Here is a 15914-nt window from a genome sequence, read left to right as displayed (position 1 = left end):
TGTCACCACTTTTGGCTCTTTTTCCAGGTTAAACTTCTTCACTTATCAAAACCTAAAGAAACTCCAGCATGTTGACAGGCTAGCAGGCAAAAGTATTGGAGCCGATATGGATGACATGATAAGCATGTGCCAGAGGGAATGTTTCCTAGGGAAAGCTAGGGATGCCCTCAGGTGATGGTTTCCACCACTTACATGCTACACAGTAATTCAGTAGAACAGAAGACAGAGCTGAAAACTACTTCCCCCTAATAAAAGGGAGACTGATCTATTTTATAGAAAGAAGCACTTCATTTTATTTCAGGGCTTATGCACTTTTCACTGCACTCACTAACAGAGACACCCCAGCAAATCCAGCACAGGAATTAACTAAAATGAGTACAGAATAAATCAAACTCAACTCACTCTTAAATTAATCCTGAATGAATGCTACAATTATGTATTTTTTCATGTTTCATTACACAGCCTTTCCACTGATCTCAGCACCATATCTTCTAGTTAAAGCTTCCATTGGCTTACTCAGCTTGCTCTCAGCCATGGTACATCATCTCGTGCCAACAATCATGACAGAAGAGGGAGTAAAGGATAAAAGATGCTCCCTCAATAAAAAGATGTTCTTTCCTCTGCTGACATTCCTGCTCTGTACCCTCATGCTCTGCTACTTTTGTTTTTGCACACATCACTAGCGGTACAACTCCATAAAAAACAATTATAAAACATAATATAACATTCTTAATCCTGTTTAATCACATTTGTGGACACTGGAATTCCTTGCACATTCCAACATTTAAGAACGCAACACTTACACAAAAGCAATGCAAACTGTGAAAAACACTGCTAAACTGCAATCTGAAAAACACACAAATACACTGGAGACCATAAAAAATTACAAATAAAGTAAAAAAGTCTAAAAATCAAAACATTAACCCTTTAAACTCAGCCTTATTTATGCCTGTTCTCTCCTACTTTGATTTAACTGGCCATGACGTCATCACCCTTCACTTTATGTTCTACCCCTTAAAAGAAAGGCTAGACATTTCTCTCTAAGAATTTGTACATCTGGAGAATTAATTATGTTGTAAACATATGTCACAATAAGTTTCAAAATTCTGTTACATTTTTACCCAAAATGCACTTTTAATGTTATTCTTATTTCCATTCATGTTGGAAAAAGCTTCCAAACACTATAAAAGTGTCAGTGAATGTATCGGCCAGAACAACCAGAAAAAAAAAGTTAAGAAATGTCAACAGGAAATATTTCAAATTTTACTGTTTTGAAGAAGCACAAGAAATCAGGATTTGTTTCCTCTGCTTGTACTGTTTTTAAATAAGTGTCCATAGCAGACAAATCCATTAAGATTCACAGTTTATGTATCATTTTGAAGTGCAGATCTTACTATTTTAGAACAAATGTAGTTTGCAAATAAATTATACTGTGTGTATCCAAATAAAAACACCAGTAGCAAAGATTCCATAACATTGTTGCAAAAACAATTACGAAACACAGAAAACGGAAGACATAGAAAGTGAAGTCTGAAAATCATTTGAAAGTTGAAATACCCCTCTCATTTAGTAGATAATAGTCTGTCCATCAAATTGAATTAGGATGTTCAATTAAGCCATACTGAGGGCAGGTGTTGCTGTGATACAGCAATTCGGCCATCTTTGAGGAAGAAAGAAAAAAATTCCAACTGCGTATCAGGATATGAAAAATGGAATTTTAACAGCAAAACACTGTACTTTAATTATAGCAATGAGGAAATGAATGATTTTATGAAGGTTTTACAAATATTTACATATTATTGTTCAGTCCCTCCCCCAAAGTGGGTCCAAAATAAAGGGGATAAGTATGAGGGGTGAAAGAACCTGATGACATCTACTATATAACAACATATGTGCTGTAGCAAATAAAGCATGGTTTGCAGTTTATATATAAAACATGTTGTTACAACTAAATTCAGAGTAGGTAAATGTTTCTAGGTTGTTATTTCTTCTGTAATACTGGATAATCCTTTATGTTAACTCAGCTTTATGTATTTTAGTATATAAACAAAAAATGAACAACTTTGTATTGCAACCGTCTATTAGTGTACTGCTAGCTTCCTGTTTATATCGATTTTTAACAGTAGTATGTTACATCACCTATACTATTTTATTCCTTTTTTCATCTACATACTTCATTTAACAAATAATAATTCTCTCCCTATCATTAAAAGTAAAGATTCCAGATGGAGACAACAAAACAGAAAGGCCAATTACTTTACTTGTAACCGAAAATAAAAATCTAAATCCAAGAAGTGCTTCCACTGTTTTTGGACTGTGATAAATCCTTGTTTTTGATGTTGTGAGACATGTGGACATCGGGAGAGTTTCATAGGGCATGCTGGAGGAATATGGAGAAGGAATCAAGTGTCACACTGTCACTAATGTTTGTACTGTCTGTCTCCTTAGTATGGAGGAGGAGAAAAGACCAGAAGACCACCGAGGTCACTTCCTTTGTGGTAAAAGCCACGGCCTTTCCGGTCACACCAGGATATAAACCAGAGCCCCACCTGGTGTCGGCATTCAATTGTGGACCAGCTTATGATGTCCATGAAGCTCTGAACCTCTGTAGACATTTTCAAAACATTACCAGTGCTAGGCCAATTGGTTTGACTTCTGCTTTGAGTTTAATTCTGGTCTTGTGGCCTTGCTCTAGTTTATTTTTGCAATTTTATATAACTTGACATTTTCATAATCCTTTGTGAAATAGGGGGTGGTAAAAGATTCCTTAAATCAAGCAAAATAAGGTAATAAAATAAGAAAGGCGACTATTTTGAAACAAATGCTGATCTAAGGAGTTGTTGTGATTTCAACGTGTTTTACGTTAAATGTTTGGGCTGGAAGAGCATAAATTAATATAACTTTTTTTACCATTTTATTCTGCAATGTGGCTTTATTTTCTTGTTACTGGCCACTGCCATATTGTTTTTAACAACAGGTTGGTTGTTGGGCTTGTGACTGATGTTACATCGCATGTAATGTCATTGATCTACTGCCTGAAAAACAGCAGAGAGGAAAGGGGAAAATGATTGAAAAATGGAAATGCCAAAACACAAAAATCAAAAGGGCCAGTGGTTCAAATAAGGAAGTCAAAAATGATCAAAAGCACCAAGGTCCAAAATGCCAACCAGAAATTCATTATCAAAAGTTTGTTCTGCTAAATTCCTAACTCACAAAAATGTTTCCCCACACTAATTAGTACCAACGGTTTTATTTTGTAATCCAAAATCTCAAATGCAAGGAGAAGTGTGTTGCCTTCTTAAATATCCTGGGGTAATGATGTCAGAATGTGTTACTTCGCAAAAAGACTAAGTAACTATTAACAAAATGGCCTCCGGACCACAAAATGGAGGCAAAAAAAAAAAAAAAAAAAGAAAGTATAATAACCATACAAAACAAATGTCTAAAACATTTATAGAATGTACAAAAATAGGAATTAAAGAGATGAAAACCCCAAAATTATTACAATCACCTATAAAAGACATGGGGTTTAGTATCCAAGCTTCTGAATAAAAACAAATCATTTTCAAACACACAAAGATCTAGCTTTGTCAGGGAATGAAAAATTAGTGACAGGATTTTCTTTTGATCTTTTTCACTATGCATTTTAGTTTTATTTGCTGGACTAAAAGATTTCCTACTTTTTGCCTGTTTTTGACTATTCTTTTGGCTAATCCTTAAAACTTTTTCATCTTCTGTCCTAACTTTTTGTTCTTTGTGACATGACCGCTACTGTTCAGCAGCTTTGCCTAGAATTTTATACTTTGCAAACACACTTGGAAAACCAGCATGTTGGTTTTGCCCAGGCTTTGGCTTTAATTCCCCAACTAGCTGTTACTTGTCCTAGCAAATTAAAAGAGCATCAGAATAGTGGCAGTGGGATTCTGAATTCATGGAAAATGATCTTTGTCCGACAATCCCCCACAATCCCCCGTGATTGGTCAAGAAGATCCTTTATTGTCTCTGGATTAACGGGACAGCTTCTCGAGTGGGTGTCTACTGTTTCTAATGTAAACAATGAATGTTGTGGCAATCTGGAGGCTTTTGTTCAAGAATTAGGGGTTATTTTTCATTAATCTAAATGCTAGGGTAACAGCCAGTAGACTGTTAGGATTTTCTCTTTGACCCTTTTTGATTATGAATTTTATTTCATATTTCGTTTTTGTTTGGTGGCCTAACCAAATCCTTGGATTTCACACACTTTTCTGTTTTTGACTATTCTTTCAACTAGCCCCAGAACCTTCTTCATCTCCCAGTCCTGTCACCTTTTGTCCTTTGGGACAGGACCATTTTCTTCTGAATTGACACAATGACAATGAAAGGATGAGAATCTGCTGGGAAACAAGGGACCTCCATGATGAAAGTACAAATATTTGTCTAATAAGGTCTGAGATGGGGCAAAGCCAAACACACATGACCAAGACAGAGTGGTACGTTTATATATCTCGCACAAGTTTGTTCTGAGCTCAGAGACACAATAAGATTTACAATTTTAATGCTTTAAGAAGAATGCATTATTAATTTTCTTTGAGTTAAGTCTATTGGTGAGATGTTTTATAATTATTAACATAATTTTGAAATTACACCTTAATCTGTAGAATTATTAAATATCAGTGTCTCGACAAAGGTGTTGTCTTTAATTTTAACTGTCAAATACAGCTACAGTAGACCTTGATTAAACTTTCATCTTTTTTTGCACTCTTGGGCATGCTGGGTGCCAAATGCAATTTCAGACCACATGTCATAACAATTCACCGAGATATACTAATAAACTAGCTACAGCATAGGTTTTTATTGTGTACAAGTTGAATTTTGATAGATAGCTGCCTCGGGATGAAAAGGAGACAATTGTCTTTTGTGCTGTAACAGTAGGGTTACCCCAGGCAGCATTACTTTTTTATCATTTTAATCATGCTGAGAGAGAGGTTAGGAGCATGCACTGATACAGCGCATTGCCACACCCACCACAGATGGAGTGGAACCAGTTAGAGGTTTTTTTTATGGTGGCTGGAGTGCCAGTTCTACCACCAACCCCCAACTTTTTCCCTGCAGGTTGAAGGGCCTACAGGCAGGGCTGGATGCAGATTAACATCATACCCAGGACGGAGCAATTGCAGGTTAAGGGCCTTGCTCAAGGGCCCAACAGAGCTTCCAATTGCCAGTGCAGATCCCTAGCCTCAGTGACACCACTCCGACCATGCTGAGAGACCAATGTTATTTTTCAGCTGAGGGTTTTAGGGATGGAAAGTTTAAGATATTGACATTTCCCTTCCAGTTTTCTACCCAATGTAATCTATTCATTTGAAGGAATTCCAAAAAGTAAGGTAACTTAACCTTGTAAACTCATGTATATTCAGTTAGATTTGTTTCACCATGTATCAAAGGCATTCATCCCCACCCAGAAGGTTTTGGTGTCAATGTGTGGCAGCCAGGATATTATAGGGTCTAGTACATCAACATCAGTGGAAAATCATCTTTCTTCCCTCATCAAACAGTCCACAGAAAACCCCTTGGCGCTATGATATTCATTTGCTTATTCTTTTTATCCTTCCATTTTCAAATGCAATGCACCAGATGATACTTGTTTTCAAGAAATGACTACTGGACCATACATATCTACCAGTTGATGAAGAATTTCAGCCAGGGTTGTTCCCTTGGTATGGACATATCATGTGTACCTCTGTGCTTTGCAGTGTTCCAAAATGTCTTGCCATCTTCAAAGTCATGAACACAGCAGTAGATGTTCAATCATTCAAACATGAGTAATGTATAAAGTATGTCTTTTTTAGTGAGGTTAATTTTTCAAGTGAGCAGACTTGATGCATTACTTTTTGAAATACAAAAAGTGTGAGGCTGCCTCAGATTCATCTGCCACCCAGTTTTCAAATAACTTAAAGCCTCATTTATTTTCTTTAAGTAAACATCTTTAACACATAAGTCAAGTGTAATCTTAATAAGCATCAATAATAATTTAGATCCTTCATTCCATTTGTTTTGGGAGTTTTCTTTGCTACTAACCCCATCCTGGGGAGCCCTGGTACTCTACACAATCCTAACTGAATTGGTTTTCTGTAGTCAGAAAGAGTGCAGAGGAACTTATACAGTAAATCGTCACTATCTGCAGATTTTGTTCTCTCAGATTCACTTATCTGCTATTACAAAAGTGAAACCCATTTTGTATCGCCTGCAGTTTAATCCCTCCTATTTGCACTCAGGCACAGCAGAATAAAAAATCTGACAGGCCTAAATCACAACAGCAAAATGTGAGATCGAGCAATGACAGTTCTGTGATGCCCTTTAGATGTCCGGGGCTGTATTAGTACCACACTGATGTTTTAATATGTGTTTTCCTAGTGGTGGAAGATTTGGGTAGACGTGATAAAAGCTCATTTGAGATGGGGACTGGGGCCTTGCAATTGTTCCCCAAGAACGAGGAATTCCCAGTAAGTGTGTGACATAAGCTCACACTGATTAATTCCCTGTCCTTTGTACACACCACCCATCATTACTACTGATTGGATGGTTTATTGAGGTCCGCTAAATGGCCCTGTTCTGGTTGACCGCACCCCCTGGTGGAGCGCCTGTAAGATGATCAAACTTGACTGTAGATGAAGTAAAAGTCATAATAAAGTTTCAGTAGATGAACCTGTAGAAGGATCATTCCTGAGCCTTGTGGAATGCATTCCTCTGACCCCATCTCCCCCTACTGGTCCTCTCCTATTAAAAGGAACCTAACTCCCTTTTTCCCATAGGATCAATGCCTCAGGATCTGCAGATTATGCAGATAAATATACTGAGTTTTTAAGGAATGTAACCCTCTCGGATAATGAGAATTAACCCATCAACACCTCTGCTCCTATATGAACAGGATCAGGCTCAGTATTATTGTATTCTTACATTTTTCTAACTGCTCACATACCAATCATCATTATTCGACAGTGCCATTATTTTTTTAGACCTCCAAATCTCCTCAAGGAAATCCCTTCACCAAGAGCAGACCAGTCAACTGTTATTTTATATTTTTTGTACTGAAAACTTGGTATAAACAGAATAATTTCAGTTCAAAACAGAAGCGCAAGACATTCAACACACTGGATGAGGCAAAACATAATCCTGAATGTAACGAGAATGCTGCAAGATGCTCAAATAACCAATATAGCCAAAGCCCCTAGGGCAGGTTGTAACAGTAGTGGTAGGAGAAGTAGAATTGTCATGTGTACAGAGTACAGTGAAATTCTTTTTTGCATGGTGCACAACTTTAGTTATATTGTTGCACATTAAAACCTTTTGACCATTGTACTCAGCCTGCACTGCAACAGCATCATCAGACATGTCCTCTTGTTTTAAAGCCATAAAGTATATGAAATGTTTGGAAATGAAAATTGGCCATAAATTACTTTACCATAATGGCTAAATATTTGTAAAGTAAATAAAAGCACTGACCTGATACTTTTGAAGTTCATAAAATAACTGGGTTCTGGGATCTCTGATGATGTGGCCTCTAAACCCTGATCATGAGATCATTTCTGTAGCGAAAATTAGTGCACAATATGTAATGAAATGTCAACACTTGACATCCATCCATCCATCCATTTTCCAACCCGCTGAATCCAAACAGGGTCACGGGGGTCTGCTGGAGCCAATCCCAGCCAACACAGGGCACAAGGCAGGGAACCAATCCCAGGCAGGGTGCCAACCCACCGCAGACACTTGACATCGAATATAAAAAAAAAACAAGTGTGAACTGAAGACCCACAAACTTTTTTTTTTAGGAAAGGATATCAAAATATTGTTAACAATGCCTCTATCATGTAGTAGTTATTAACACAATGATCCAATGTAAAACTGATGTAAATGTGCATATTATGTTTTAAACAGCAGATAAAGCAAAATACAGATTATTGCTGTTCTGTCAAGTAACAGATGCTTACAATCTGTTTTTTATTGTTTGAAATTATTTATTATCTAAGATTCCTTCATTCCTTCGTGCAACACAAGGCCACAATGATGAAAGAAGGCATAATTATTTATCCATGTTATTCAGTTGAACGCTTTCACCCTGACGTGCCTAGCAGAAAGCCTTTAACAAAGACATTCATTAAGATCAAAAACATTTGCACTTTCATTGGATTTTATTCAATTTCCCTTAGGTGAAATTTTCATGCAAAACAAAACAGTGTAATTTATTTAATCTTGCGTAGATGTAATTGGTATACAAGAAATGCAGGTCCTTGGAAAAGTATGAATAGACTGTATGCAAGAATAGATAATGTATTTTATATATAAATATATAAAATGTATACATTGTTTATTGTAAATTAGATATAGCTGATAAGTTCTTTTCTTAAGAAATTGTTTGCAGGAATGGCAGTAGGTTTAAGGGACTGAAAGGGAGTGTGTCACACTGACTAATTAAGGTGTCTGCATGGGCTGCCAATTTTCATTGCCACAAATCTGATGATCAGAAGTTAAACTAAACCTTTACTGCTCAGACTCATGTGGTTAACATTCCCCCTGTGCCTTCTTGCTTTTTCCTTGTGATGTACTGGTTTTCCAGTGGTCGTAATGAAGGTAATGATCGCTGAGCTCAAGCAAAAGATAAAGAAATATATAAAGAAAGAAATAAATGGTATGCTCAAGACAAACGAGAAGACAAATGAGAAGCTGCGAATGGAGCTGTGGCTGGAGCTGCGGCAGGATAATAAAGACTCTGAGAAACGTGTATATAATCGCTTTGAGGCAGCCTTTAAAGGTATGCTGGAAAAAATTGAGAAGCACATTCAGGAAAATGTGTCAAAGTTTGACGAAAAACAAAGAGCACTTGGTGATCAGTTGAAAGATGTTAAGCAAACATTTACGACTCGAATTGAAACAGCCGAACATCTGGCATTGACCGCAGATGGAAAAGCAATGGCTGAGAATTCCGAATGCAAAACACTCAGAGACAGACTTGCTGCTCTGGAAGATGGATGCAGAAGGAATAATATTAGAATCAAAGGTCTACCCGAGAACGTGAACGGAAAGAAGCACACAGGAAAAAAAAGCACAGGAAATATCCACATAGAAAAAAGTGCACAGTCATATAAGCGCACGGGAAATAACCGCACATGGTAAAATGCACGATCGGAAAAAAAACGCACACAGAAAAAAACGCATGTGGATAAATGTGCACATGGAAAAAATGCGCATACGGCAAAGGCGTATATGCAAAGAAGAAAAAAAAAAAGGTTGAATAAGCGAGATGGAGTTTTCGACCAGTCAGAAAGGCAAGCAAATTCTTGGTTACAAGGGATTTGAATATCTGCATTTTCGCACAACAAATGGAATAGATACTTGGAGGTGCCATGAGAATCTATCAACAAAGTGCCATTCCTTAATGAAAACGAAGAATGGAGACATTGTACAAGAGCCAACCAATCATGAATAGCTAATTTACAATAATATTGTTAATTAGGGTGTGTTAATCTTTTATATTTTATTGAAATAATAAATATAATAATTTTATATTTGTAATAGTTATATGTCACTGCCGTATGCTTTTTTCTGCATGCGCATTTTGCCATATGCGTATTCTTCCACGTGTGTTTTTTTCCGTGTGCACATTTTACCATGTGTGGTTATTTCCTGTGCACTTATATGACTCCGCTTTTTTCTATGCGGATATTTCCTGTGCTTTTTTTTCCTGTGCGCTTCTTTCCGGGATTCACCTGAGAATTGTGAGAGTCCAAACCCAGTGAAATTCATAACTGAACTATTCTCAAAAATAATTGGAGAGGACTTTAAATCAGACACCGAGATAGCAGCAGCTTACCGCATACTGGGATCAAATACCTCTAAACCTAGGACTTTTGTTGTGCTTTTCAAAAAGTCACAATTTAAATTTAATGTAATGTCACTTCTCAGACAGAAACAAGAGATTATATTTGAAAATAACCTCATCCATATTTTCTCTGATTTCTCACCATCAACAGCTGCTAAACGTGCCACTTTTTACAACATTAAACAGCACTTACGGAAAGCCGATATCAGATACAGCCTCTTGTATCCTGCCAAACTGAAAGGCAAGCATTACATCTATACCTCTACGGAGGAAGCAGAAAAAGAGTTAAGAAAGCTGATTCTGACACTTTCCTGAAATACGATCGTGCTTCGCACCCTGTCATGGCATGGCAAAGAAGATCTCACCGGCTGTCTGATCCACGTGCAGTGATACTGGTACCGTAATTATACATCCTTTTCCCTTCTCATCCACTTTCTGTTTATGTTTTAATTATAATTATACGCATATATGTACAGTATGTATGTGTGGAAGAAATTAAATTAGTAACTTTTTTTACTGTTCTAAAGGAGACTGCTAAACATTATACCCTTGGTTTATTGTTATTGTTATTATTATATTAGGGTTTACTATGCTTATCCAGGGCCACTTTCTAACACCATTCCCTGGGTTTACTATCTTACTATTTCAAGACTGTTGAAGATTATATTTTATGCTTATGGTATTTAGACTGTATTGGCAATAGATATCTCAATTTTAATCCTCATACACCGCTGCTGGGGGGCTTGTTTTGTTTTGGATGTGCTCTGTGTCTAGGTATGTCAGAGGACTGGGACTTTGTGAAGTGGGGTCCAGCCTCACGTGGGGAGGCAAAATGAGGGGGTTGTGGGGACTAGGGGGGGGAGAGAAAGAGAGCAAGATATCTCTAACCTATCCTTTTAATCCTTATAATTATAATTACCAACATAACAATAGACTGCATGGTAATAACTCCTGGGAAAATTGGAAATTGCTACAATGGCAATAAAGATTTTGATTTTGATTTGATTTGATTTGAAATTAAGGTCAAAGCTGTCTCAGTTTCAGTTAAGACTACAAAATGACATCAAAAATTCAGAATCAATGTCTCCAAGATGGGACAGTTAACTTTGTAAGCTGGAATGTTAATGGCCTGAATCACAAATTAAAGAGAAAGAAAGTATCGTCTCACCTAACAGGTCTAAATGCTAAAATAGTATTTTTACAGGAGACCCACTTATTGAGCAAGGATCAGTTCCAGCTGCAAAAAGACTGGACTGGCCAAATGTTCCATTCCAACTTTACAAAGAAAACTAGTAGTGTGGAAATTCTTATACATAGAACAGTCTCATTTGTAGTATCAGATGTAGTATCTGATTCTGAAGGGAGATACGTGATTGTCATGGGTAATTTATTTAACTGTAAAGTGATTTTGACAAATGTTTATGCACCCAATGTGGATGGATGGGGAATTTATGCAAAATGCATTTGCATCCATTCCCAATGTGAATGATCAAAATTATAATGGCTGGGGACTTTAATTGTGTTTTAAATCTAGACAATTACACAGTTTGTAACTGACCACAACTTATCAGACCCCTGGAGATTACTAAACCCAAACTCAAGAGCATATTCCTTTTACTCACCAGCGCATCATTGCGACTCAAGAATTGATTATTTCTTTGTAGATAACAATTTCTTGCCTACAATTAAATCTTACAAGTATGACGCTATTGTTATTTCCAACCACGCCCCTCTGATCTTGGAGCTAATATCATTATGCCCCACATACTCATCTCGCAGATGGCGTCTTAACCCACTTTTATTAGACAAGAACTGTACAGAATTTATATCAAAACAAATCAGTTTTTTTCTAGAGACAAATACATCCTCAGAGGTCTCTGCAGGAATACTTTGGGAAACCCTGAAGGCCTTCTTAAAAGGGCAGATTATCCTCATATCTTTCCCACAGAAATAAATTGGAAACCAAGAAGGTATCAGAGCTAACCAGTGAAATTACTTGAAAAGATCAAGAACATGCCAGGTGTCCAAGCAAGGCTCTTTATAGGAAAAGACAGACTTTGCATTCAGAGCTCAACCTCTTAACAACCAAAGAAACTGAACAACTCATTTTTAAATCAAGACATCATTACTATGAACATGGAAAGAAAGCTAATAAGCTCTTAGCTCAACAAATCCACAAGCAAGAAGTTCGCAATGCAATCCCAGCAATCACTAACAAACAACGGAGACAAAATCATTGACCATAAAAATATAATGCACACATTTAGAGACTACTATAAAACCTTATATTCTGCTGAGTTTAAAGAAGACAAGACACAATCTAGTGCATTTCTGGATGCATTACAGACACCACAAATAGATACTCTTAGTACAGAGGAAACTGTTGGCACTATCAGAATTGCTAGATGCTATAAAGTCACTTCAGAGTGGGAAAGCAGTAGGCCCCGATGTCTACCCTGCTGAATTTTATAAGACGTTCTCCACTCAGCTAGCTCCCCTTTTATTAGCAACATTTACAGAAGCTAGAGACAATCAAATTCTACCTTAGACTTTTCGACAAGCATTAATCACCGTCTTTCCCAAACAAAAAAAGGAATTATTACAATGTGCATCATACAGACCAATTTCACTTTTGAATAATGATGTTAAGATACTCTCCAAAGTCCTAGCTAGAAGGATGGAGAAAGTGCTGCCTTCGGTAATATCACAAGATCAAACTGGATTTATTAAAGACCGACACTTAGCGTCCAATCTTCGATGCCTGTGTAATGTAATATATTCACCTGCAAAGTCAAACACCCCAGAGATATTATTATCATTGGATGCAGAAAAAGCATTTGATATGTTTGAATGGAACTACCTTTTCACTACATTGGAGAAATTTGGGTTTGTCCCGAACATTTGTGCATTGATCAAACTACTGTATACCAATCCAGAAGCTTCAGTTTGTATTAACAACATTAATTCAGATTACTTTAAACTAGAACGTGATACCAGACAAGGATGCCCCTTGTTACCACTACTTTTTGCAATCGCCATTGACCCACTGGCAGTTCACAGTTGAAATACTTATGAGATAAAGGGGATTATCAGAGAAGGACTTGAACAGAAAATTTCTCTATATACAGATGATATGGTACTGTATATATCAGACCCACAAAATACTGTGCCTGCAGTCCTAACAGCACTAACAGAATTTCAAAAGATTTCTGGTCTCAGAATTAATTTGAATAAAAGTGTGCTCTTTCCAGTGAATTCTCAAGCACACAATATTAGATTGGACACCTTCCCATTTATTATTGCAGATCAGTTTAAATATCTAGGGGTAAACATCACAAGTAAACATAAAGCTCTTTATCAACAAAATTTTGCCATCTGTATTGAAAAAAATTAAGCAAGACTTGCATAGATGGTCAACCCTTCATCTCACTTTAGCTGGAAGAATTAACATTGTTAAGATGAATATCCTTCCTAAGCTTCTCTTTTTATTTCAAAACATTCCACTATACATCAATAAATAATTTATTAAGCAATTAGATTCAACCATAACCTCATTTATTTGGAATTCAAAACATCCATATATTCAAACAGCGACCCTACAAAGACCTAAGGCAGAAGGTGGCATGGCTCTACCTAACTTTCAATCTTATTACTGGGCAGCAAACATACACACTATAAAAACCTGGACATGGACACAAATAGATGAACATACACAGGCTTGGTCTGCAATAGAAATAAAATCCTGCAGTACTTCTTTATATTCCTTGCTTTGTGCCCCAGTAAATGTAAGCTATCGCCAATATACTAACAACCCAATTGTGCTTCACTCACTCAGAATATGGAATCAATGTAGGAAGCATTTTAAGATAGAGAAGCTTTTATCTGTGGCACCTCTGCATGAGAACCACCTTTTTCGACCCTTGCAAACATATGCAGTTTTTAATGTCTGGAAAACATATGGGATTAAATCACTTAGAGATCTGTACATAGACAACATCTTTGCATCCTACGAACAATTATATTCCAAATTTAACTTTCCAGCAACACATTTCTTTCACTAGCTTCAAATTAGAAACTTTGTTAAACAGAACCTGCACAATTTTCCTCACCTCCCACCTCCCTCTATGCTGGAAAAAATATTGCTCAGTTTTGAGGACTTAGACAGCATTTCTGGAATACAGTAATCCCTCACCTATTGCGGGGGTTACGTTCCAGAGCCCCCCGCGATAGGTGAAATCCGCGAAGTAGCGACCTATATTTATTTTATTATTTATACATATTTTAAGGCTTTATAAACCCTTCCCACACTCTTATAAACCTTTCTCACTCTCTTGTTAACCTTTCCCACACTCTTATAAACACTTCCTATGCTCTTAAACACTTTCTACATTCTTAAACACCTCAGACCAACACTGCACACTGCACGCAGCGATCAGACATCAATGTGTCTGCACTCGCTTTGTGAAGGGGGGCAGCTGAACTCACGCTGAGCAGAAATGGACTTTGTGCTGCTTGTCGCTCTGCGTGTCAATAATTTAAAAGCCTGTACAATCAGGCTTTTAGGTGTACATCACCAATTTTCCTGTCTCACTGTCTTGTCTTGCGTGAAGTTAAAATGTTTTATAATAGTGAGATGTTACTCATATCCTTAGCCCGACATCCACATATCATATGTGTTAACAAAGTGTGTTTTATAAGTTTACATGTGTTTAAAGCATGTGGGATGGGTATTTTAAGGCTTAAACTAAAAAAATGTTTATTTATATGGTCTTTCTATATCACGGATTTTCTCCTGTTGCTGATGGGTCTGGAACATAACTTCCGCGATAGGCGGGCAATCACTTGTATTTAAAAATCCGCGAAGTCGTGAATCCGCGAAAAGTGAACCGCGAAGTAGCGAGGGATTACTGTATATAAAACCATTTTACAGTCCCTCCCTTTCAAAGATCCAAGAGGACGGTGGGAAAAGGATCTGTCACTCAACAGAAAAGGAGTGGAAGGGAGCAATGCAGAGATTTCACTCGAGTTCCATATGTGCAAAGCATACAATTATTCAACTCAAAATTATATATCGAGCACATCTATCTCGTTTAAAATTGTCCAAAATGTTTCGGTGTGGGCTGTGATTTATAGTTGTGTAATCTGACATGGATGCAGCGGTGAGGTCAGTGGCTGCGGCTGGTAAATTTGATTTAGTCCATGTGTGACATTGACTAGTGACTCTAAGTCGGACTAGTGTGAGAGTGTATGGTTTACACTCTCACATACCCTGATGCCCCATTCTGTCTTGGACCCTGTACTGCTAGTTTAGGTTTGCCTCTCTATGACTGTGCACCACATGAAACAGATTAAAGTAAAAAATAACCAAGGAGTGAATGGTAGGTCAGATCTTAAGTAAAAATGCATAATTTGATCTTTATGTGTGTTTCCTTTCAGTGTTTTTCAGGTAAATTGTGCTGCTACTTCTTTATTGGCTGAATTTTTGTAAGATTTTTGACAGTGCTTTGAACTTCGTGTTTTTTTTTCTACTGACATGTTTTTGGTCTATTAGTCTTAGGATTTACTTAACAATAAGTCTTTTTGTGTAACATTTTTGGAAAAGTAGTTAAGAAAATGAAATGAGAATAATATTGTTATTAACAATGTTTTATTTTAAATATTATTATTATTATTTTTATTTAATGGGCACCACTGTTTTGTGCCTTGATTTTCATGGGCATCCCCATACTGGTTGATACCCCAAGTTGATGTTGATTTACTGTGACAAAATAATATGACGCCACCAGTATAAACGATGAAAACATACATGGACTGGCATCCAAAATTGCAACTTGGAGATGACCTTGTGTTTGTCTCTCACTCAGTACATTTTCCCCGAAAAGAATAGGTAATTTCTCAATTGCATCTATTGTAATTACTACCTCTTTGGTCTTTCTGGACCACAATTCATTCTAAATTAAGTAGCCGCCTAAAATATTAAATGCTCGATTTGGTATTTTGATTAATTTTAATTTATCACCCTTTTCTGGGATTGTAAGTAGAGTAATCGATCTAC

The sequence above is a fragment of the Erpetoichthys calabaricus genome, chromosome 10, assembly GCF_900747795.2.
Source record: "Erpetoichthys calabaricus chromosome 10, fErpCal1.3, whole genome shotgun sequence".
Classification (NCBI taxonomy): Eukaryota; Metazoa; Chordata; class Cladistia; order Polypteriformes; family Polypteridae; genus Erpetoichthys; species Erpetoichthys calabaricus.
This window is presented reverse-complemented; position numbering follows the sequence as displayed.